The 23,557-nt window shown below is 44.8% G+C and overlaps 1 long non-coding RNA gene across 1 annotated transcript in view; it reads left to right on the top strand.

The window, feature by feature from the left end:
- LOC309541511 overlaps positions 1–23,557 on the top strand; it is a 146,439-nt gene that overhangs the window by 91,871 nt on the left and 31,011 nt on the right. The window lies entirely within an intron of this gene.

The following is a 23,557-nucleotide window of genomic DNA, read 5'->3' as shown; positions in this document are numbered from 1 at the left end:
GTGGCGCTCATCTTGCTTTCAGGACGAGGGAGCTGGCCTTTGTCCACAGACAGCTTTCCGGGTCTTGTGGCCAGTATGACTAAACCGCTTCTGGTGCAATGGGTCACCAGAGTGCACAGAAACACTATTTACCTTCCCGCCGCAGTGGTACCTATTTATCTACTTGCACGCCTGGCATGCTTTCAAACTGCTAGTTTGGCAGGAGCAGGGACAAAGCAACGGGAGCTCACCCCGTCGTGGGGATTCGAACCAGCAACATTCTGATCGGCAAGCCCAAGAGGCTCAGTGGTTTAGGCCACAGCATACATCTCAAATAGCATACATCTGACAATCTAGTAAAGAGGTATAAAAACAGGCCATCCAAGAAACGTTAAGCAGGATGCCTTCGTCCTAACCGTGATAATGAATGGGATGTCAGCAGTGTGCAGAAATCTCAGCCCCCATTAATGTATATTTAAAACGGGGGGGAAAAGAGCTTTGAGCTCTTTGGATGAAATCGAAACTTGGATGCTTGCACGTATGGGGGGAGAAGAGAGGCCCCCAAACTCCTCTCTCCCCTTTAGCTCACATTAGGTCAAGACCTGCTCGGCACCATCCACATTCTCCGACGCTACTTTGGCTTTTCTTACCTGAACTCTGAAAGGGAACAGAGAAGCAGGTACCCGGAGCCAAGAGCCGAGCACCTTCCAATTTCAGTCTAAAATTTCACTTAATGCAACGGTGGCGCCAGGCCCCCACATACGGTGCGTACCGTTAAGCATATGTTTATGTAATGTGACGGCAGGCCTTGGCGATCCATCCCATTCTTTGCTAAAAGCTTTAGTCACTCCAGGTTCACTCATCCAAAACCCCTTATGATCTCAAATATCCCAGTTACTTTCTCCGCAACTAGCCTGGAGCAGAAAGCGAAGGCAAAGGAGATTGTGGCGGCAGGTATGGGCAGGAGCTTTGGGGGGGAAAGGGGAGGGGGGGTAACTGTCAGGGACCTCTCAGCTCTCAATATTGTATTTTGTTCCGTCCAGAAGGGGCAGTTATTACATTTAGATCTGACCGCACCCAGTGCCAGCCTGCACAAATCATGTAAGCTTGAGGGCGTTTGTTTGTTTTCATGTGACATAATCTTTACCTGAGAGCAGAAATGAAAATATGAAGAAGTTCCTACTAAAGAAGAAGTAAGCAAAGGAATGTTGAATCAGCAAAGTTAACAGCTAAAGTAAGAGAAACTATTTTTTTAAAAAAAAAAAAAAAGAATGGAACCCTTTTAGACCATATAACACCGGTCCTGAAAGACCTACATTGGCTCCCAGTATGTTTCCGAGCACAATTCAAAGTGTTGGTGCTGACTTTAAAAGCCCCTAAACAGCCTCGGTCCTGTATTCCTGAAGGAGCGTCTCCACCCCCATCGTTCTGTCCGGAAACTGAGGTCCAGTGCCGAGGGCCTTCTGGCAGTTCCCTCACTGTGAGAAGTGAGGTTGCAGGGAACCAGGCAGAGGGCCTTCTTGGTGGTGGCGCCCACCCTGTAGAACACCGTCCCATCAGATGCCAAGGAAATAAACAACCATCTGACTTTTAGAAGACATCTGAAGGCAGTCCTGTTTAGGGAGGTTTTTAATGTTTGAAGTTGTATTCTGTTTTTAGTCTTCTGTTGGGAGCCGCCCGGAGTGGTTGGGGAAACCCAGCCAAAGGGGGGGGGATATAAATAATTTATTGTTATTGTTATTGAATTATTTGAAGAAATACTACAGCATGAAGAATCTATGAGCAGGTTTTGAACTATGAGCAACAGAAAGAATTAAAGATTATTGTGTTATGACTATGTTAAAAAAGAGGGAAGACAGCGTACAGCAACAGGGTGTAAGAAAAACATCGTGGAAAATGGGATGGGAAGTTGACAATAAAAAGTTTTTGTTTTTTAAAAAATGTTGGAATTATAGGCGGAATTTTTGGATATTTTTGGATAATAATATTTACCCGAAAGAAGGCAAGTCGCTGCATGTTTTTTTAAAAAATATTTCATAAAATGTAAACACCACTTGATGATAAGGCAACAGCATCCCCAAGCAGTTTACAAAAAAGTTGAAACGATAAAATTATCAACAGGAAAAATGAAGAACAATAATTTATGACGTTCGAAAAGTTAAAATGACAACAGGCCTAAAATGGATTAAAGCTCGTGTCAAGTTTCTAAACAACTGGGTAGACTTGTCTAAACAAGGATGTTTTTAGTGGATGCCAAAAAGAGTCCAGCGAAGGAGCCTGTCTGATATCAACAGGCAGGGAGTTGCAAGGTTTAGGCACTGGCATGCGAAAAGGTCAAGTTGGAGTTGGAAGTATGGCCAAGGGTGAGGGATGATGGGAGTTGTAGTCCAGCTACCTTGTAAGTGTGTTAGGGTGGCAAAGTCTGGGCTCGGCCATGCCTTGTGTTTCAGAGATACCCTGAAAATTATAGATACAGTAGTACCTCAGGTTACATACGCTTCAGGTTACAGACTCCACTAACCCAGAAATAGTACCTCAGGTTAAGAACTTTGCTTCAGGGTGAGAACAGAAATTGCGCAGCAGCAGCGCAGCGGCAGCGGGAGGCCCCATTAGCTAAAATGGTACCTCAGGTTAAGAACGGTTTCAGGTTAAGAACAGACCTCCAGAACGAATTAAGTTCTTATAATAATATAATAATAATTTATTATTTATACCCCGCCCATCTGGCTGAGTTTCCCCAGCTACTCTGGGCGGCTCCCAATCAGTGTTAAAAACAGTACAGCGTTCTTAACCCAAGGTACCACTGTACAGATATATAGAGAGGGATGGATGGATGGATGAATGGGCAAACATACAGGTGACAATGCCTATATAAGGAGGCTTTCCCCCAAAACTGTCAACCAGCAGATTTGCTGTAAGCTTCAGCAAGGCACAGAAAGCACTTTTATCAAGATGGCTGAATTCCTGCTAATCTGACGAATCACATCAAACAAGGCAGCTGTAAAAACTCACTCTTTCAAAGAGGAAGCAAAACACACTTCCCCGCTTGGAAATGACTGTCGGCTAGACTTTCTACCACCTTCATAGCTCCATGTTCTGTTGGCCTTTCACCTACATCAAAACATCAATAAAACCAGACAGGAATGATTCTTCTCTGTCACACATTAGCCTTAAAACAAATTAATTCCAAAAATGAAAGACCCAAGGAAAAGATAAATCTTGGCTAAACTTAGCAGCAGAGCAAAAAAGGAGGCCAGAGCTGCTGTTCAAAAAACCCCAAATGCTTGACATATTTGTCACATAGCATACTTTTGATTGTAGATTTTCATATACATGTTATAAGCTGCTTCTCGTTTGGAAATATTAAAAGGGATGCATGACAGCGAAGCCATCATCTCACAGCCTGGTGACGAATGAATCTAGGTTCTTTTTCAGCCGCCAGAACTGCACCAGTTTGGGACTGAACTCATTCAATCCAAAAAGCTTGAGCTCCCCTCTAATTAGGGATGCAAGAAGGCATATTTTTTCCTGCTTTGCTCTATATTTTTTCTTTTGCATGCACCGTTGCTTCTCTTCTGCTGCAGTTTGTCTTCTTCTGCCCAAAGCTATGTTATTTGTCTTGCTGTGCACAGCCTTTAGGTAATGCACATTTCAATGAAAAGGAAACTCCATGAATACTAGTATGTGGGGAGATCAATTGCGAATCATTTGTGGACTGAAAGCAACGGCGATGGCAAGTAACAAGCACATTTCCCAAATTGATTTCCATTACAAACATAGGAGGAATGCGTCAACACCAGCAAAATCCACTTCTGTTTTTGTTGGAATTCTCTGATATCCATCCCTCTAATATAAACAGGACACACAAAAATTCTGCTTCAGGTAAAGCGGGGCTGGCTAATTAATCTGTGGCTTTCTGGATACTTCTAAACTACATATTCAACATGCACCCTGATTTGCTTGAGCAATACTTTTATGAGACCAGGGCCCTGCAGGATTTAACTTCCTTCCGCAGGGCCTTTAAGACAGAGCTATTCCGCCTGGCTTTCAATTTGAACTTAGCCTGATCTTTTATTCCCCTTCCTTCCTTCCGCCTCCCCTTTTTATGAAGATTACCCGCTCTTGGATCCCACAGCTAATTCCCCCCTGGTCTCCTCGCTGGCCCAAACAGGACTAATTTAGCCAGCTAGCCCTGGTGATCATCTAATGTTTATTGGATGGATTTCCCCCCAAATTGATTTTTGAATTCTAATTTATTGTTATTCACATTTTATACTGTATTTTATGCTGTTTTTGTTGCATCAATTAAGTGTTTTAAATTTGTTGTTAGCTCCCCTGAGCCCAGTTTTCTGAACCGGGAAGGGCGGGGTATAAATAAAAAATATTTATTTATTATTTATATGGAGATTAAACGGTGTCCAGTCTTCACTGCGCATTTGTTCAGATTTGTTTATGGGGCAGCCATATGACAATGAACATTCGTTGTGATTTGCCTGCCATGTTTTTACACGTCTTCCCATTAGTCAATCATTCATCCCACACTTTTTGATGCATTTCCTCATCAATTTCCAAACCACAAGTGGTTTAAGTGGATTTGTTGTGCTAGGATCGACAGAGCACTTTAATCCACTTTAATTGTGCAAACTTGAAGTTCTGGTAAGTGTTTGAATCCCTTCTGGGAAAAAATGCCTTTGGTGTGGAGACATCTTGCATCTCCCATCATTCCTGATCGTTGGTCAACAACATCTGGAGAGCTATAAATTAAGAACTCTGTGAATTGGTCTAATCCTCTTTTAAAGCCATCTAGGTTGGTGGCCCTCATGTGGGAGCCACTCAAAAATAATAATTGTATCCCCATCCCTGAGCCCTGGGAATGTTTGCTTTATCTCAAATGGATCATCCATACAAGGGTAGCAACGTAGTGCCCTTCAGATGTTCTTGGACTGCAGTTCCTATCATGACTCCTCCCTGGCCATGCTGGATATGGCTGATGGGACTTGTAGTCCATCAATATCCGAAAGGCCCCCTGTTGGCTATGCCTGCTCCGCAGAGATGAAGAACGATAGTATAAAGGAAACGCAAGTGCCTTTTACGGAGGCTTTCGATCGGAATGTGTTTTTTAAAGATCGCTTCTTTCTGGGCGCAGAGCTATCCACAGCGATCAAAAAGAGCAGCCAGACAAATTGATTACACAAGTAACTTGTGACCGAAATGAAAGCCAATTATTTTCCTTTTCCTTTTCATTGGCGCTAATCAGAAATGGCACTGTTGAAGTCAGCAGAGTTACTCAGATGTACAGCTAGCAGATGCCCATGCTGAGCTGAGCGCGGCATTGCGAGCTCACGAAACCGATGGGGTGTTTCAGCTTCTGATTAGCATGACAGATGGTTTTGCACAGATGCAGGTCGTCGTGCAATGAGCATGGAAATTGACGTACGCTGCAGATAACATTTGTGGGGAGTTTCTAACCCCTTCCTCCATCCCTCCGCCCATAACTTGTTATCAGCAGCATCCGGGGATCATCTATAGGCGTCATTAAATCATCACAGTTTTATTTTGCTCTCATCTTTCTTGAGTATTAATTTGCATATGTTCAGGGCACAAGAAAGACTGTGGGTGTTGTGCCTGTTACAAAGAAAACTACACCCCACCCCCACCGCCAAGAACTCATCACTGGTTTTCTGGCAAAAGTTTCAGTCATCGAGAGATTAAAACAGCAACACAGAAAACGAATTCAGTTCCTACACCTTAATTGTTACAGAGTCAGAATTAGATAAGCTGCAGTGTTGCAGAAGAATGAAGGGGTTTTGCTTTGAGATTCACTCTAAGGGAAATCAGCATCATTTCATCCTGTTCAGTGCTAAGTTGGGATGCGGGTGGCACTGTGGTCTAAATCACTTAGCCTCTTGGGTTTGCCCATTGGAAGGTCAGCGGTTCAAATCCCCGCAACGGGGTGAGCTCCTGTTGCTCTGTCCCAGCTCCTGCCAACCTAGCAGATCGAAAGCACACCAGTGCAAGTAGATAAATAGGTACTACTGTTGCGGGAAGGTAACCGGCATTTCCATGCACTCTGGTTTCCGTCATGGTATCCCGTTGCGCCAGAAGTGGTTTAGTCCTGCTGGCCACATGACCCGGAAAGCTGTCTGTGGACAAACGCCGGCTCCCTCAGCCTGAAAATGAGATGAGCGTCGCAACCCCATAGTAGTTTTTGACTGGACTTAACCGTCCAGGGGTCTTTACCTTTACCTTTTTACCTATTCAGTGTTAAATTGTATGCAGGTGAAAGGTTACTACTATTATTATTCCTGCCACTAAATGTTGCAGCATTGAATACTTCTGTTGACTGTTAAAGCCAGCCAGCCAGCCATGCCCTTTGCAGCAATCCTCCATCCCATCCCCCCTCCATTCCTTCTCATGGCCACTGAGCATGATCACTGCTCATAAGTCTGTTTTGGGCTCCTTACCCCAGTGTTTTTTTCTTAAGAGGTCCCCCCACCCTGACTTCTGGAAACGTTTGACCTCCCTCAAACTTTGCCAATACTCTCTTCTTGTGCGTCTTGGCTATATAAACGATGACACTCACACCTGAGCATCAGGAATAGATGAAATTATTGGAGTGACCATAATTGTTACCATTTCGGGCATTATTGCCACTAGAACATATATTTATATTGATTTAGAAATTCATGGAAGGGACGAGGGTGGCGCTGTGGGTTAAACCACAGAGCCTAGAACTTGCCGATCAGAAGGTCGGCGGTTCGAATCCCTGTGACGGGGTGAGCTCCTGTTGCTCGGTCCCTGCTCCTGCCAACCTAGCAGTTCAAAAGCACGTCAAAGTGCAAGTAGATATATAGGTACTGTGCCGGCGGTAAGGTAAACGGCGTTTCCATGCGCTGTTCTGGTTCGCCAGAAGCAGCTTAGTCATGCTGGCCACATGACCTGGAAACTGTACATTGGCTCCCTCGGCCAGTAAAGCGAGATGAGCGCTGCAACCCCAGAGTCGGCCACGACTGGACCTTTACCTTTACCTTAGAAATTCATGGGGGATAGGTTCATTGCAGGCTGCAAGCCGTGCTGATGGGCTGCTGCTCTGCTTTCTGGCACATTACAAAGTGCTGGTGTTTATCCTGGATCATTTGAGGTAGACTGTTTTCCCACCTGTACCTGCCCATGCCTTGAGATCCTCTTTTGGAGGCCTTTCTCCAGCTGCAACTAGGAAGATGTTGAGCAAGGGATCAACGCTCTTGGCTGTAGCATTCATGCTAAAAGGAGACAACGACCTTTTTTATTTTACAGTGCCTAGAGCAGTGGTTCCCAAAGAGGGTGGTCTTGCCTTCTGGGTGGGGGCAGTGGGTTAACTAGAGTCAAGGGGGTAGCAGGGGGTTGCTGCAAATGTAAATGACTACCAGACTTTGAGAAGCTAGTATTACTGGATCAAGTTCCTATCTCTGGCTCCTGGGTGGTATGGATGCCATTAGATTGAATGTGCATCCATCCTTCTCCCTTTCTTTCATCCCCGTGTGTGGTTCCAGATGCTGCCAACCTATGCTATGGCACTGTATCTGTATTTATTTATTTTTTGGTTTTTTGTTTAGTCGTTTAGTCGTGTCTGACTCTTTGTGACCCCATGGACCAGAGCACGCCAGGCACTTCTGTCTTCCACTGCCTCCCACAGTTTGATCAAACTCATGCTGGTAGCTTCAAGAACACTGTCCAACAACCTCATCTTCTCTCGTCCCCTTCTCCTTGTGCCCTCCATCTTTCCCAACATCAGGGTCTTTTCCAGGGAGTCTTCTCTTCTCCTGAGGTGGCCAAAGCCTTGGAGCCTCAGCTTCAGGATCTGTCCTTCCAGTGAGCACTCAGGGCTGATTTCCTTCAGAATGGAGAGGTTTGATCTTCTTGCAGTCCATGGGACTCTCAAGAGTCTCCTCCAGCACCATAATTCAAAAGCATCAATTCTTCATCGATCAGCCTTCTTTATAGTCCAGCTCTCACTTCCATACATCACTACTGGGAAAATCATATATTTAACTATACAGACCTTTTTCGGCAAGGTGCTGTCTCTGCTTTTTAAGATGCTGTCTAGGTTTGTCATCACTTTTCTCCCAAGAAGCAGGCATCTTTTAATTTCGTGACTGCTGCTACCATCTGCAGTGATCATGAAGCCCAAGTATATATATAGATTCAACAGAGACGCCGAGTTGAGATTTCTAACCAAGCAGACATCAGGACTCACACCTGTATAGAAATCAGATGTTCCGCCTGCATGCCCAAGGATCATATGAACAGATCTACCTGTGTCACACTTATGGGTCTTAAGTGTGGATTTGGACTGACATACCGTGAATCTCACCCTGTTATTAACCTCTGGTTGAATTGGGAGCAACTATATTTTACCAGTCAATGTTGTGGGGTTTTTTTTTTTTTAATGTGCCATTCCGCTCTGTTCAACTAGCTCCCTTGATAAGAATGCTTTCATATTGTACAATTTTATTCCCTCCCCCCCTTGTACTTTCATATAAAAAAATGCACTAAAGCTTATCACAAGCGTGAGAACCATGATGAGGGGACAGATAGTGGCAGGAAATTAGAAAAAGAGAGAGAAGGTTATTACTCAGCTGAAATAAAAAGTTCAAGGAATGGAAGGTTGGTACAGAAAAGGACATATTGCTGATGGGATATATTAATATCATGGAGGATATGACTGTTGATGACTACAAGCCGTGATGGCTGTGCTTTGCATTCATGCTCAGTGGCAGCAATGGTTCTGAATATCAGTTGCTCAAGGAACATCTCTCCCCATATGAACTGTCCTGGATCCTGAGAATATCATTTGATGCGCCTCCTCTGTGAGAGGTTCGGAGGGTGGCAACAGGAGAACGGGCCTTTTCTGTGGGAGCCCCCCATTTGTGGGATGCTCTCCCCAGACCTTAGGCGACAGGTGAACCCATTCCTCTTGTCCTAAGCCCTTGGATGATTATACAATCGATGGACTGGTGGCGTTGTTTTTATTTGTTACCATGCTATGGATTTTTGTGTTTTTATATTGGAAACCGTCTTCTAATCTGTCCTGAGGGAAAGCGGGACATTCCGGGATCAAATCAGAAACTGGGATGGAGTCTGTAAATCCGGGACCGCCCCTGGAAAATAGGGACACTTGGAGGGTTTGCAATAGTCTCAGTCCTATCCAACCAGGCTATACCCCCTGACCCATCCATTGCCAAGTGTACAGTGGTGCCCCACAAGACGAATGCCTCGCAAGACGGAAAACCCGCTAGACGAAAGGGTTTTCCGTTTTTGAGCTGCTTCGCAAGACGATTTTCCCTATGGGCTTGCTTTGCAAGATGAAAACGTCTTGCAAGTGTTCCGATTTTCCCCCGCTTCCCCCCCTCTTTCTAAGCTGCTAAGCCGCTAATAGCCTTTTAGCTGCTAATCCGCTAAGCCTTTAATAGCCGCTAAACCGCTAATAGCGCTAATCCGCTAAGCCGCTAATAGAGTTGCTTCGCAAGACGAAAAAACCGCTAGACGAAGAGACTCGCGGAACGGATTAATTTCGTCTTGCGAGGCACCACTGTATCTCAGGGTTCGACCCTCAGGAGATCTGAAAACCCAGATGACCCGGAATGCTGTACGCTGGCTCCCTCCGCCAATAAAGCGAGATGAGCACCGCAACCCCAGAGTTGGCCACGACTGGAACTAATGGTCAAGATTCCATTTACCTTTAAGGAAAAGCAGGGCATTCTGGGATCAGAGAGAGAGAGAGGGGGGGGAGATTTGAGCCACAAGGAAGGAGAGAACTTTGAGGGCCCACTGAGAAAGAAGGAAATTGGCAAGCACTGGCAATCTCTGCAGTTCACACGGCGAGTTCATATATCAAACTGACAGTACATTTAACTATAGATAAACTCTGTATTGACTTAGAGGCCTGCTTCTTTCACTGGCAATTGGGTGGTGTGAATAACATGGCGGTTCACCTATAAATGACCGGGATTGGAAGTGGGGACTGTTCGCCCTTCAATCATTTCGCTAAAAAGACCTGCCATAGCCCTATTTTCCGACTTGGAGCCTTCCTGTCCCAAAACAGAAGGTGGGAACATGCACACACACAAAAACCCAATGGAGGAACAAAAAGATAATTGACAGTGCAGGCCCCGTCAATCTTTCTCCCAATGATTATGTACTTGGCCAAGGTATGTTAAAGTTTTATATGGTAATTATACCCATTGTGACTTTTGTAATTATAGCACGAGAAGGTCACAGGCAGGGGAACACTGCCAACCTTCCTGGTTTGGAGAGCTAGCCTGAACAGGAGAGATTGCGTGCGACTTTCCGTGTGCTCGTGCAAAATCCGGAACCCAGAATCCTGGAGCCTCGGTTCTTTATTTTTTGAAGGGAGCTGTTTTTCTAGACCCCTTTGGAATGTGGTTGGAGTGGCTCCATCTCCACGCAGCATGAAGGCTCTGAGTTCATTCCTTGACAAATACCAGTTGCTGGAAACCACAGGAAGGGAGAGAGATCGAATCCTGCTTGCTGGTTTCCCACAGGCCCTTGGTTGGCCACTGTGAGAACAGGATGTTGGACTAGACGGGCCATTAGCCTGATCCAGAAGGCTCTTATGCTCTTTAGCTGCTCGCAAGGTAGGGAGAAACCACTCTTCTGCCTTCTTGGCAGGTGGATTGCTGTTGCTGACTGAGGCAGACCCTCCAAGTCTCAGATTTACAGAAGCCATCCTGGTATATCGTTTGATCCCAGAATGCCCTGCTTTTCCTTAAAGGTAAAGGGACCCCTAACCATTTGGTCCAGTCGTGGCCCACTCTGGTGTTGCGGCGCTCATGTCGCTTTATTGGCTGAGGGAGCCGGTGTACAGCTTCCGGGTCATGTGGCCAGCATGACTAAGCCGCTTCTGGCAAACCAGAGCAGCACACGGAAATGCCGTTTACCTTCCCTCCAGAGCGGTACCTATTTATCTACTTGCACTTTGACGTGGTTTTGAACTGCTAGGTTGGCAGGAGCAGGGACTGAGCAATGGGAGCTCAGCCCGTCGCGGGGATTCGAACCACCAACCTTCTGATCGGCAAGTTCTAGGCTCTGTGGTTTAACCACCTGCTTTTCCTTAGGACGTCCCTATTTTCACTGAAGAAATGTTGGAGGGGATGGCAGTCTTTTGATTGGAGAAATGTTGAGGGGGATGGAATAGGACATCCCTATTTTCGTTGGAGAAACGTTGGAGCGTATATGAGAGGGAGAAGGTGGAGGTATTGGAGAGGTGAACACGGTGGAAATGCTCCAGCAGGAGCACCACAGTGGTTGCTTTTATAAACTGATTGTTTAAATTTTCAGTTCAACAAAGAAAAAGAAAGAGAGGAAGGGGAAAAAACCCCAAACCCATCAGCTCACATTAAAATTAAATAACCATTGTATTTTTGTATTGTATTTTTTTGTGATTTTGTATTTTCTTTGTCTATGTATGCTTGTCTATTGTGAAAATTTAATAAAATATTTTTTTAAAAAATAAAATAACCATGGATACATCCATCTTAATATCCATCTCAGCCAAGGCCGTCTTTACCCAGGGGTGCAAGGGGTGCGGGGCACCCGGGCGCCGAATTCTGGGGGGCACCAGGCGCCCGCCGCTGAAGCCGCCGCCTAAGCTAAAGTTGCTTCAGGGAGAGCTCTCTGGAAAGTCTCACTCACCCAAACCGTGAGGAGGGGGAGTGACAGGAAAGTGGGAGAGACAGACAGAAAGACAACATGCTTATCTAGTGACGGGAGTGCGCACAGGCTCCGGAACCTTCCCAAGAAGAACTCGTATATGTGCGCTTGCAAAGACCCTCCCAGCTCCTCTAGAAATAAGGTTGCTCTCACAATGAAAGGCTGCCCAAGATGGCTCTCCCACGCATGCGCACAGTGCCCGCCTGTCTCATCTTTCAGACACCTCCCTATGACCGTAAACGCATGTGTGGAGTCTTTGTACCGACTCCCAATGTGTTCTTTGTGTGCTTTAAAAAAGCTGCTGTTAAAGAAACACACACACACACACACACGCACACACACAAAAGCACAAGCTCCTTTGGAGCTGCACAGGTGTGAGCGCTATTTATCAAATGATAATAGTGACCTAAGCATAATCAAAGTTAATTTGGGGGCTGAACTAAACTTGGGGGCACTGGGTGGATCTTTGCACCCCGGCGGCGCATATGCTAAAGACAGCCCTGATCTCTGCCACCCAAGATAGGTATCCACGCAACGTTGACATAACAGATGTGTTTAAATGTAGCAAGAGCTGAGATGGCAGGGAAGGGCAAGGCTTCCTGAGGGCCCCACTATTCGCCAGAAGTGACCAAATGTTCTGGCAGCACAAGGTAGCTTCATATCTCAATGTGTCTGACGTTACAGAGGGCAGTTTCTATTCTTATGATGTGCTACATCATGGGTAGGCAAACCAAGGCCCGGGGGCTGGATGCGGCCCAATCGCCTTCTAAATCCGGCCCGCGGGTGGTCCAGAAATCAGGGTGATTTTACAAGAGTAGAATGTGTCCTTTTATTTAAAATGCATCTCTGGGTTATTTGTGGGGCATAGGCATTCGTTCTTTTTTCTTTCTTTTCCAAAATATAATCCGCCCCCCCCCCACAAGGTCTGAGGGACAGCGGACCGGCCCCCTGCTGAAAAAGTTTGCTGACCCCGTGTTAGATTCACCGGTTTGATCCAACAGGTCTCAGCTTTCGTTATTATGATGTGCTGCATTTGCTGGACAGATCCAGCAGGGATATCGTGATTGTGTGATTCAACAAGGCTCTTCTTATGATGTAAATCGTAGAATTGTAGAGATGGAAGGCACCCAAAGGGTCATGTATTCCAATCCCCTGCAATACAGGAACCACAACAGCTTTTTCCCCGGGACATATCTATGGGAAGAAAATTAACTTGGTGAATATACGAAAGCTGCTGCTCAGGCTGAGGCTTCATTGCCCATTGTTTGGGCAGGATCCTGACTGCATTCCTGGGATTTCACCTTTGGAAGTGATATTACATTCCTTCTTAGGGTATCATATATGCTCAACTCTGCCACAGCTCCCCCCCCCCATGCAATGCAAATCTCTAAATAAGTACAGTAGGAAGATAATACGAAAGCAGGCACTTATTGCAGGCCTATTTAATAACCTATATTTATCATAATTACACAGGTATTTCAGCTACTAGGCGCTATTTGAATGCAGCGATTTATGCGTTTTCTTAACTTATTAGAAAGGCGCTATGAACTCGACAATCGGGCAGGGAGGGGAGGATGCAGAACAAACAATTATTCTTGCTAAGGCACTCAAATATTTTCTCTCATTCGGGCCTTTTTCCTTCCCGCTTTGATTTTCTGCTCTTCTGTTCCAGTGACGCCAACAAAGCAAAATTCATTAGCCCCATTACTTTCCCCAACTAATGAAATACTTGGAACAGCAGCCTTGGAAAGGTTTATACTGGGCGAAGTTTGTGTTTTACTGTAGAGGAATCAAGCTAATACTGTGCCGTTTACCTACTTTTGGACTGCCCATTAATCAGGCTGAGAGCCAACTCTAAACAGCACTAAAAGCTGCTGCTGGAAATGGTGTGAATTCCTTGGAGCGACACCTAAACAGACAGACTGGCTTCCATAGTGGGTTACTTTTCTCAAAGGAAGACATCACAAAAAAGCCCATCACCAAAAAAAGAGAGAATTTCTTTAATTGAAATTTATTTATTTATTGCATGAAATAAGATATAATATAGACAGGGTGTCGATGCTGCCACACTCGAATATTGTTTTCTTACAAAGGTTTTCTTACACCTGGGAAAGGTGTTTAGTTGCTATTATTGTTTCCTCCCACCCCAATAATTTTTATTATTTTTTTCCAAATATCTTAAACACAATACAGCTTAACAATATTATTCTCCTTTCAGAAGTTATCTGAATTAACTTCCCTCCACCCATCTTCTGGCTTCTCTACATTGCTCCTACTTAAGCGTGATTACTATATATACATTCTATAAATGTCTATAATTCCTTAATAATTTTTTGTATTATACCTTAGACATACATTCCTTATTATATTACAGCATTACATCTTGTGGTCTAACCAAATGTTTACAATAAACGTTATGAGTTTTATTTAAGTCCTGTGAGTGTCTTTATTTATGTAGTTTTCTCTAAGTATACCATAAATTTGGACCGTTCTTTTGGAATTTCTCATCATCCTGCTGTTGGATTCTTCCAGTTAGCCTTGCTATGTCCGCATACTCCAATACTTTCTGTTGCCATTCTTCAATTGTCGGAATAGCCTGTTGTTTCCATCTCTGTGCAAGGAGCAGTCTTCCTGCTGTTGTGGCATACAGGAAGAATTTCTGATCTTCCTTTTTAATGTCCTCTCCAACCATTCCTAGCAAAAATGCCTCTGGGTTGTTGTTTTTTTTAATAAAAGGTGTACCTAAATATCTTTTTTAACTCATTATACACACTATCCCAAAAAGTCTTTGTTGCTATTATTGTTAAGTCAGGAACTGGGAGTCAGGAACTTGTTCCAATCTGCTGCAAGTCATCTCCCGGTCTAATCCTGGCTCACAACATAATGTACAGGAAAAAACCAAACATACACCATAAGAGCTACATAGAACAACTGAACAGCGACATCATCATCATCATCATCCTTTATTTATACCCCAGCCATTCTAGGCAACTCCGAACAGATTAAAAACAGAATAAAACATCAGCCATTAAAAACTTCCCTAAACAGGGCTGCCTTCAGATGTCTTCTAAAAATCAGATAGTTGTTTATTTCCTTGACATCTGACAGGAGGGCGTTCCACAGGGGGGTGCCACTACTGAGAAGGCCCTCTGCCTGGTTCCCTGTAACCTCACTTCTTGCAGCGAGGGAACCGCCATAAGGCCCTTGGCACTGGACCTCAGGCTGAACGATGGGGGTGGAGATGCTCCTTCAGGTATACTGGACTGAGGCCGAGTATACATGGACAGAACAGTTTGGACAGAATCTACAAATTCAAACAAATCCCAAGAATTAAATAATCTATGAAACCCAACATACAATGCTGTTCAATTCACCTCCCAAAGTCCTTTGGAACAGAACTGTTTTCATCTGGTTACATTGCAAGTGATACAAATGGGCCAAAATGAAGCTCTCTGTCTTAGTGGCTCAGGGATGTTACTGAAATGGCCCCGATCCACATAGCAAGCCTCTTTTGACAGTGGATAAACAGGACTTTGACTCAAGACCTGACCACACAGCGAGGAGATTAACAGAGGTGGTTCTTTGCTAATAAGACCTGTGTGAATTAGGTTTGAGGTAAATTTTACTCAATTTCATCTCGGGCTAAAATTTAAAGCCAATATAGAGGTTACTACCTGGGAAAAAGATTCAAGTTATTGCTGTGGGTCGGGGAAGTCTGCACATGCCCACATGGGACCCCACCCTAAAAAAAACAACTGCTGCAGGTCCAGTCGTGTTGTAGAAAACATTTGCCAATAATGATGATGATAATAATAATAATAATAATAATAATAATAATAATAATAATAATAATAAGCCCATCTTGCTGGGTTTCCCAGCCACTGTGGGTAGCTCACAGCACATATCAAAACATCAAACATTATAAACTTCCCAATGCAGGGAACTTCCCAATGCTGCCTGGTTCCCTATAGCTTCACTTCTCACAGGGAGGGAACCAGAAGAAGACCATCGGAGCTGGACCTCAGTGTCTGGGCTGAATGATGGGGGTGGAGACGCTCCTTAAGGTATACTGGGCCAAGGCTGTTTAATACTTGGGGTGGGGTAGCTCAGAAGCAAAACATCTCCTTTGCATGCATTAGGTCCCAGATTCAGTCTCCAGGATCTCCAAGCTGGACTGGGAATGTCCCCTGCTTGAAACCCTGGAGAGCAGCTGCCAGTCAGTCTAGAGAATACTGAAATAGATGGATCAATGGTCTTGATGTTAGAGAGCCTCCTATGTTCCTCCTCCTGGGTCATACCCTCCAACAATTCTCCAATGAAACGCGGGTGGCGCTGTGGGTTAAACCACAGAGCCTAGGGCTTGCCGATCAGAAGGTCGGCGGTTCGAATCCCTGCAACGGGGTGAGCTCCCGTTGCTCAGTCCCTGCTCCTGCCAACCTAGCAGTTCGAAAGCACGTCAAAGTGCAAGTAGATAAATAGGTATCACTCCGATGGGAAGGTAAACACCATTTCTGTGCACTGCTTTGGTTCACCAGAAGCTATTTAGTCGTGCCCGGCTCCCTCAGCCAATAAAGCGACATGAGCACCGCAACCCCAGAGTTGGCCACGACTGGACCTAATGGTCAGGGGTCCCTTTACCTTTTTTTTTATTCCATTTTTTATTTATACCCCGCCTATCTGACTGGGTTCGCCCAGCCACTCTGGGCGGCTTTCAACATATATAAAAACATAATAAAACATGAAACATTTAAAACCTTCCATATTCAGGGCTGCCTTCAGATGTCTTCTAAAGGTTGTATAGTTATTTATCTCCTTGGCTTGGAGGTCGCATAACTCCATACCCTCCAACATTTTTCTGATGAAAATAGGGAAAAGTGGGACATTCCGGGATCAAATCAGAAACCGGGATGGCTTCTGTAAATCTAGGACTGTCCCTGGAAAATAGGAACACTTGGAGGGGTGGCTGAGTGTCCTCTTGAAATGTCTAGGGAGTAGTGAATAAATTCTCCATCGCAACAGGTAATTTTTAATAAGGCCTGGGGCTGGAGTGGGCCATCCAGTTTCACCTTCAGGAAACATCAAGGCACTGAACACTGAAGGAATCTTGAGGAAGTCTCAAAGATGTCTGATAACGCCAGTGAAATTCACCAGCGGAATTCCAACCACCCTTAAATAGCTCAGTCTAGCCAAGCAAAGTGTTGACCGTTCATTTCCTTCCCTCTCCATTAGGCAGTGCCTGCGTCCTCCCTCCTCACGGTTGCTTGGTTTTTACCGACTGGTTAAGAAACCTGCCGCAAGAGGACAGAGCGACTATTTATTGGGACACAATCGGGGAATTGTGTGACAAGACGAACACAGTGTTGGACAGTAGAGAAAGGGGATCCACAGTCGAGGGCTATGCTGTGTTTGAAACACAGTCTCCTTGTGACAATTACCTTCAATTAATGGTACATTGCACTAAGCATAAAATGAAGGTCAGGCCATTAAATCCATCGGCACTGCTTGGAAGCCTTCCAGTTCCACGTTAAACTATCCTAAATAGTTTGTGGTCACATTACATACTTATAACTTCATTGGCTCTATGAAGACAGAGGCTGCATGAGGTAGCAGAAAGAGTGTTGGCTTTCTGAGCAGATTCAAATCCCTGCTCAGCCGTGAAACTCTCTCGATACACAGGGGTTAGCATTTTCCTTTCTTTCACTTAACAAGACATACATGCCGCTGGGTTGTAATAAAACCTCAAAGCAGCTTGCAGTAAAATCCCCAATAAAAAAGCACTTTGTTTATTTCGTATTTATTTGTTCAGTTCATAAAATTAACACACCTCTAGTTTGGAAAACAAACAAACAAAGTGATTTGCAAAAATTCCTGAAGTTGTTGTTGTTGTTATATTTCTAAGCTTTCCTTTTCCCAGACTGGGACTTGAGGTGATTTACACAATTTGAAGCAACACAGATAAATGGCAAAAAGCTAAAACCACCTCAAAGATAACTGTTGAAAAGCAATTCGTTTTCTAACAGAATTGAAATAATCTGAAAACCAACCAACCAATCTATGAGATGCAGATAACAAAAACAGCGTAGCACTGTTAAAAGCTCTTTCCTTTAAAAAGTCAAAAATAGCTAAATGCAACTATTTACAACATTCAAAAAAAGTAATCAAAATGAACGATAAGCTAAAAACTGGATTAAAATGCACAATGACATTCTGCATTTCTGGATATGCTGGCCTATTCAAAGGTGTTTTGAGAAGGTACCAAAGAGGATACAGCAAATGTACCTGCCTTCTCTTTCTTACAAATACAGAACAGGTGTTTTATGGCAAGGTGATCTGGCAGGAAAACTGGTCCCAAGCTGCTAAGGAAGAATATTAACATCTTGAACTCAGTGTGATTGCAAGTGGCAACCAGTGCAGGTCTCTGAACACAGGTTGCTTTTAGATACAGTGGTACCTTGGTTCTCAAACTTAATTCGTTCTGGAAGTCCGTTCCAAAACCAAAGCATTCCAAAACCAAGGTGCACTTTCCCATACAAAGTAATGCAAAATGGATTAATCCGTTCCAGACTTTTAAAAACAACCCCTAAAACAGCAATTTAACCTGAATTTTACAATCTAATGAGACCATTGATTCTTAAAATGAAAGCAATGAACAATGTACTGCAGTCACACAATCAATCAATCAGTAGCTGAACTGGGTTCCACACAGTAACAAAAACAAAACAAAAAGAGCCGCAAAAATGCAAAATAAATAGCAAACACAGACAGACCTCAGCGTAACACTCAAATCGGAAGTGTAACACTCAAAACAGAGCATGGTCGGCTTCCAAAAAAGGTTCGCACACTGCAACTCTTACTTCTGGGTTTGCAGTGTTTGGGTTCCAAGTTGTTTGAGTGCCAAGGCATTTGCGAACCAAGGTACCACTGTGTATGAAGTTTCGGGGGGGGGATTTTATCCCCTCCCTTTGTACATGGTTCTTTCCCACACACCTGACATAACAACCCAATGAGGTAAGTGTGACTGAGAGACTTTTCACAACATCACCCAGCGAGCATCATGGCTCTTTTCCCATCCAAGAACTACAATTCCCAGAGTCCCCTGGGAAGAGGGACTGGTTGTTAAAGCTATCTGAGAACTGTTGCTCTGTAGAGGGGAATAACCTGTATGAACTCTCAGCACCCTCAACAAACTACAGCTCCCAGATTTATTTGGGGGAAGCCATGACTGTTTAAAGTGGTATCCTTTGAATGTGTCTCCTAGAATCATAGAATCATAGAGTTGGAAGAGACCACAAGGGCCATCGAGTCCAACCCCCTAGCAAGCAGGAAACACCATCAGAGCACTCCTGACATATGGTTGTCAAGCCTCTGCTTAAAGACCTCCAAAGTAGGAGACTCCACCACACTCCTTGGCAGCAAATTCCACTGTCAAACAGCTCTTACTGTCAGGAAGTTCTTCCTAATGTTTAGGTGGAATCTTCTTTCTTGTAGTTTGGATCCATTGGTCCGTGTCTGCTTCTCTGGAGCAGCAGAAAACAACCTTTCTCCCTCCTCTATGTGACATCCTTTTATATATTTGAACATGGCTATCATATCACCCCTTAACCTCCTCTTCTCCAGGCTAAACATGCCCAGCTCCCTTAGCCGTTCCTCATAAGGCATCGTTTCCAGGCCTTTGACCATTTTGGTTGCCCTCCTGAAGTTAAGAAAGTTTGGAGGAAGAAAATAACCCACCGCCCCATGGCGTTAGTGTTCCGGATCGGCGTGGAAGACCTTGCTTATGGGACAAATTGATTGTGAGACCATGAGAGTTGGCTCACAGATGGCAAGCTGAGATTAAGCCCCGTGCAATGCAGCCCAGAAAGAGATTGCTATCGTTCTTCGAAGCTCACAAGCAAAGATCTTCACCCAGCAAGATTGCAGATAAAATATGAATATCTGCCTGAGTCGAACACGTGGGCGAGTTTCAAAGGATGTATGCTGCAGATTTTATCTACAAATCTCACTACCCCCCCTATTTTTTTTTGGGGGGGCTGTACTTTGCCACTTCATTTCGATGACGCAGATCACTTCCTACTACAGTTTTGCAGAATGTGAAAAGTTGCAATATTTGCCGCCTTGCTTTCGAAAGGCCTTTTCGGAGGAATTCAGAGCGGTTTTTATTTCATTCCACTGAACATTCCCAGGGGCCTCCTCATTTGTGTTTCACTCTATAGTTAAAGCCATTTCTAAAATTCATAGCTGATTCATTCTGGGACATATTTTTCAACCAGTAGCATTAATTTCAAATCATCATTATCGCTATCTGCCTGGGTCAAACAGGCCTTTGGCCACTAACTGGCTGTTATGGTGGGGTCTTCCAAGGATGGGTGCCAATAGGGTACTTTGTGTGTGCTTTTAAATGATTTTAAGTAGGTCACTTATTTATTTGTGTGCTTTTAAATATTTACATTTATTGTGTCTTTTTAGTTGTATTTGCTTCCATTTTAAGCTAGGATTTAGGACCTGCACTGGGAGAAAGGCAGGATATAAAAATGAATAAATAAATAAAATCATCTTAGTGACTGGTGACTGATTTTGACCCCTCTCCCCCCCCCCCAGTTCCCCTTATGTTTCATATTTTTTTGGATTGTAAGCTTGAAGGCAGGGACTTCTTTTGTTTTACCTGATTGTATCTAAGCCCTTCTGGGAGCCCTTTGGGGTCCAAAATGCTACTAGACAATAGCCCACTTAGCTGAGATTCCTGTATTGTAGGGGGCTGGACTAAATGACCCTCTGGGTCCCTTCTAGCTCTAGGGCATGCTTCCCTCTCCATTCTGTCCTCATAACAACCCTCTGAGGCAGCTTAGACTGAGAGACAATGGCTGGTCTAAGGCCACCCAGTGAATCTCAGACCCTCCATGTGTCCCTATTTTCCAGGGACAGTCCCAGATTTACATAAGCCATCCCAGTTTCTGATTGGATCCCAGAATGTCCTGTTTTTCCTTAGGATGTCCCTGCTTCCATCAGATAAATGATGGAGAGTATGGAGTTATGTGATCCCCGAACCAAGAGGTAAGTAAACTTTAGAAGACACGTGAAGGCAGCTCTGTACAGTGGTACCTCAGGTTACATACGCTTCAAGTTACAGACGCTTCAGGTTACTGACTCCGCTAACCCAGAAATAGTACCTCGGGTTAAGAACTTTGCTTCAGGATGAGAACAGAAATCGTGCGGCGGCAGCAGGAGGCCCCATTAGCTAAAGTGGTGCTTCAGGTTAAGAACAGTTTCAGGTTAAGAACGGACCCCTGGAACGAATTAAGTACTTAACCTGAGTTACCACTGTATAGGGAAGTTTTTCAATGTTTAATGTTTTATTATGTTTTTATATATGTTGGAAGCCACCCAGAGTCGCTGGGCAAATGCAGTCAGATGGGCAGGATATATTATATTATTATTGAATAGGACATTCCTCTTTTCATGGGAGAAATGTTGGAGTGTATGGAATCTCATGGCCGAATGGGGGATTTGAACCCTGGTCTTCTAGATCCGTGTCCAACACTCTAACCACTACACCACACTGGCTCAACAGCCAACTGTTCTCAGTAGCCCGTATGACAATTTCAGTAACTTTCGGCTCTCTCTGATCAGAAGTCTGTTCAAAGTCTGTTCAAAGGTCCACTCAGAATTGAAGTCTACTTTCAGTGAATTGCTTTGTCTCTTTCTCTCAGGGAGGGAGACGATGCGTTCTTCTTTTTGGTAAGTGCGGAATATTCGGCCGGCAACCCTCATAAATCAAATCATTATCGTTAATAATCAAAGTGAGACAGTGGGAGAAATGGTGAATTAATCATGCCTGGCACGGGAAATACCTTTCCAGGAGCGCAGACACTTGCATATTAACAGGAGCCACACTTGGGCCATTTTCACACTCAAGGGGAACAACCAAAAGGGTGCTTCTCTCCTCCATCTCCACATGTCAGAGGTGAAAACATGGCACTCCCTTCGGACTCTGTGGCAGAAGTCAGCCACTTCCTGTTGCTTCATAGGAAGGCTATTCTCCCCCAAGGGCAAAGTGGCTTTTCATGCAGAAGGTGTGGGGTTCAATCCATGGCATGGATAGGCAAACTAAGGCCTGGGGGCTGGAACCAGTTCAATCGCCTTCTAAATCCGGCCCGAGGATGGTCTGGGAATCAGCGTATTTTTACATGAGTAGAATGTCTCCTTTTATTTAAAATGCATCTCTGGGTTATTTGTGGGGCATGGGAATTTGTTCATTCCCCCCTCCAAAAAATATAGTCCGCCCCCCAAGGTCTGAGGGACAGTGGACCGCCCCCCTGCTGAAGAAGTTTGCTGACCCCTGATGCATGGCATCCCCAGGTTGGGCTAGGGGAGATGCCATGTCTGCCAGTCACTGTGGGCAATATTGAACTAGATGGATTCCAATGGATTGACTTGGTATATGTCAGGAATGAGCCAGCTCCGAGCGAAGGTTTGCAGCCAACTGCAAAAAGCAGCCAGGAACAGAGAGACTTAGATGTTAGACAGGTAGGGGAGAGCCGGTAGCTGCAGACTTCAGTTCTTCCTGACCTTGCCGGGCAGGCTGATAAGGCAGCAGCTGAGAGCAGGCTAGAACACAGCCAAAGCTTGCAGGAAGCACAAACAGGCACAAATAGACTCAGAGATAGCCTCTTGGAACAAGAAGAGGTTGGAACTGATCCACTAAGTCCGAAGAATTGGCGAATGGGAGGACTGATAGATAGGAAGCAAAACAAGAGACATAAGGGTCGTAAGTTCAATATCTTCTGTTGACACTGGAAGTAGTCTTCAGAAGGGTCATCTTGAGTAATGATGCTGGAGGCTTTGTTACAGCCGTCCGGAGCTATCTGTTTGTTTTTGCAATAAATCCTCCATTTTAATTACCTACATTTACTGTGTTATCCAGCTGGGGACTTGACAGTATAAGACACCTTGCTGTTTTCCTCTCTCTCTCTCTCTCTCTCTCTCTCTCTCTCTCTCTCTCTCTCTCTGTGTGTGTGTGTGTGAAATTCACATCCCACAGAGACAGGGGCGGTACCTCCTGTCTCCTTACTGGAGGCAAAATGGGAAGTGCAGCTGTGCCACCCCGCCAAAGCATCCCTTACCCAGGTTGCGTGATGGCAGCGCCATGTGGCGGCAACGATTTCATTTGCGCTTTGGGTTAAACCACAGAGGCTAGGGCTTGCCGATCAGAATGTCAGCTGTTTGAATCCCAGCGACGGGGTGAGTTCCCGTTGCTCGGTCCTTGCTCCTGCCAACCTAGCAGTTCGAAAGCACATCAAAGTGCAAGTAGATAAATAGGTACCGCTCTGGCGGGAAGGTAAACGGCGTTTCCATGCGCTGCTATGGTTCGCCAGAAGCGTCTTAGTCATGCTGGCCACATGACCCAAAAGCTGTACACCGGCTCCCTCGGCAGGTAAAGTGAGATGAGCGCTGCAACTCTAGAGTCGTCCACGACTGGACCTAATGGTCAGGGATCCCTTTACCTTTATACTACTTAACATAACACAATCTCTAAGCAGTTCACACAAAGGACAACCAAAAAACCATTATATATATAGTATCAAAATACAAAAAAGAATCCAGAAAAACATTACGCAAAACATTAAAACAGAAAATATGGAAATTATGTCTGTTGTTGTTGTTGTTTAGTCATTTAGTCGTGTCCAACTCTTCGTGACCCCATGGACCAGAGCAGGCCAGGCACTCCTGTCTTCCACTGCCTCCCGCAGTTTGGTCAGATTCATGTTTGTAGCTTCGAGAATACTGTCCAACCATCTCGTCCTCTGTCATCCCCTTCTTCTTGTGCCCTCCATCTTTCCCAACATCAGGGTCTTTTCCAGGGTGTCTT

Source organism: Podarcis vaucheri (genome assembly GCF_965113315.1).
Source record: "Podarcis vaucheri genome assembly, chromosome: 10".
Classification (NCBI taxonomy): Eukaryota; Metazoa; Chordata; class Lepidosauria; order Squamata; family Lacertidae; genus Podarcis; species Podarcis vaucheri.
Note: the sequence above shows the minus strand (reverse complement) of the source record. Positions and strands in the feature narration are given on the sequence as shown.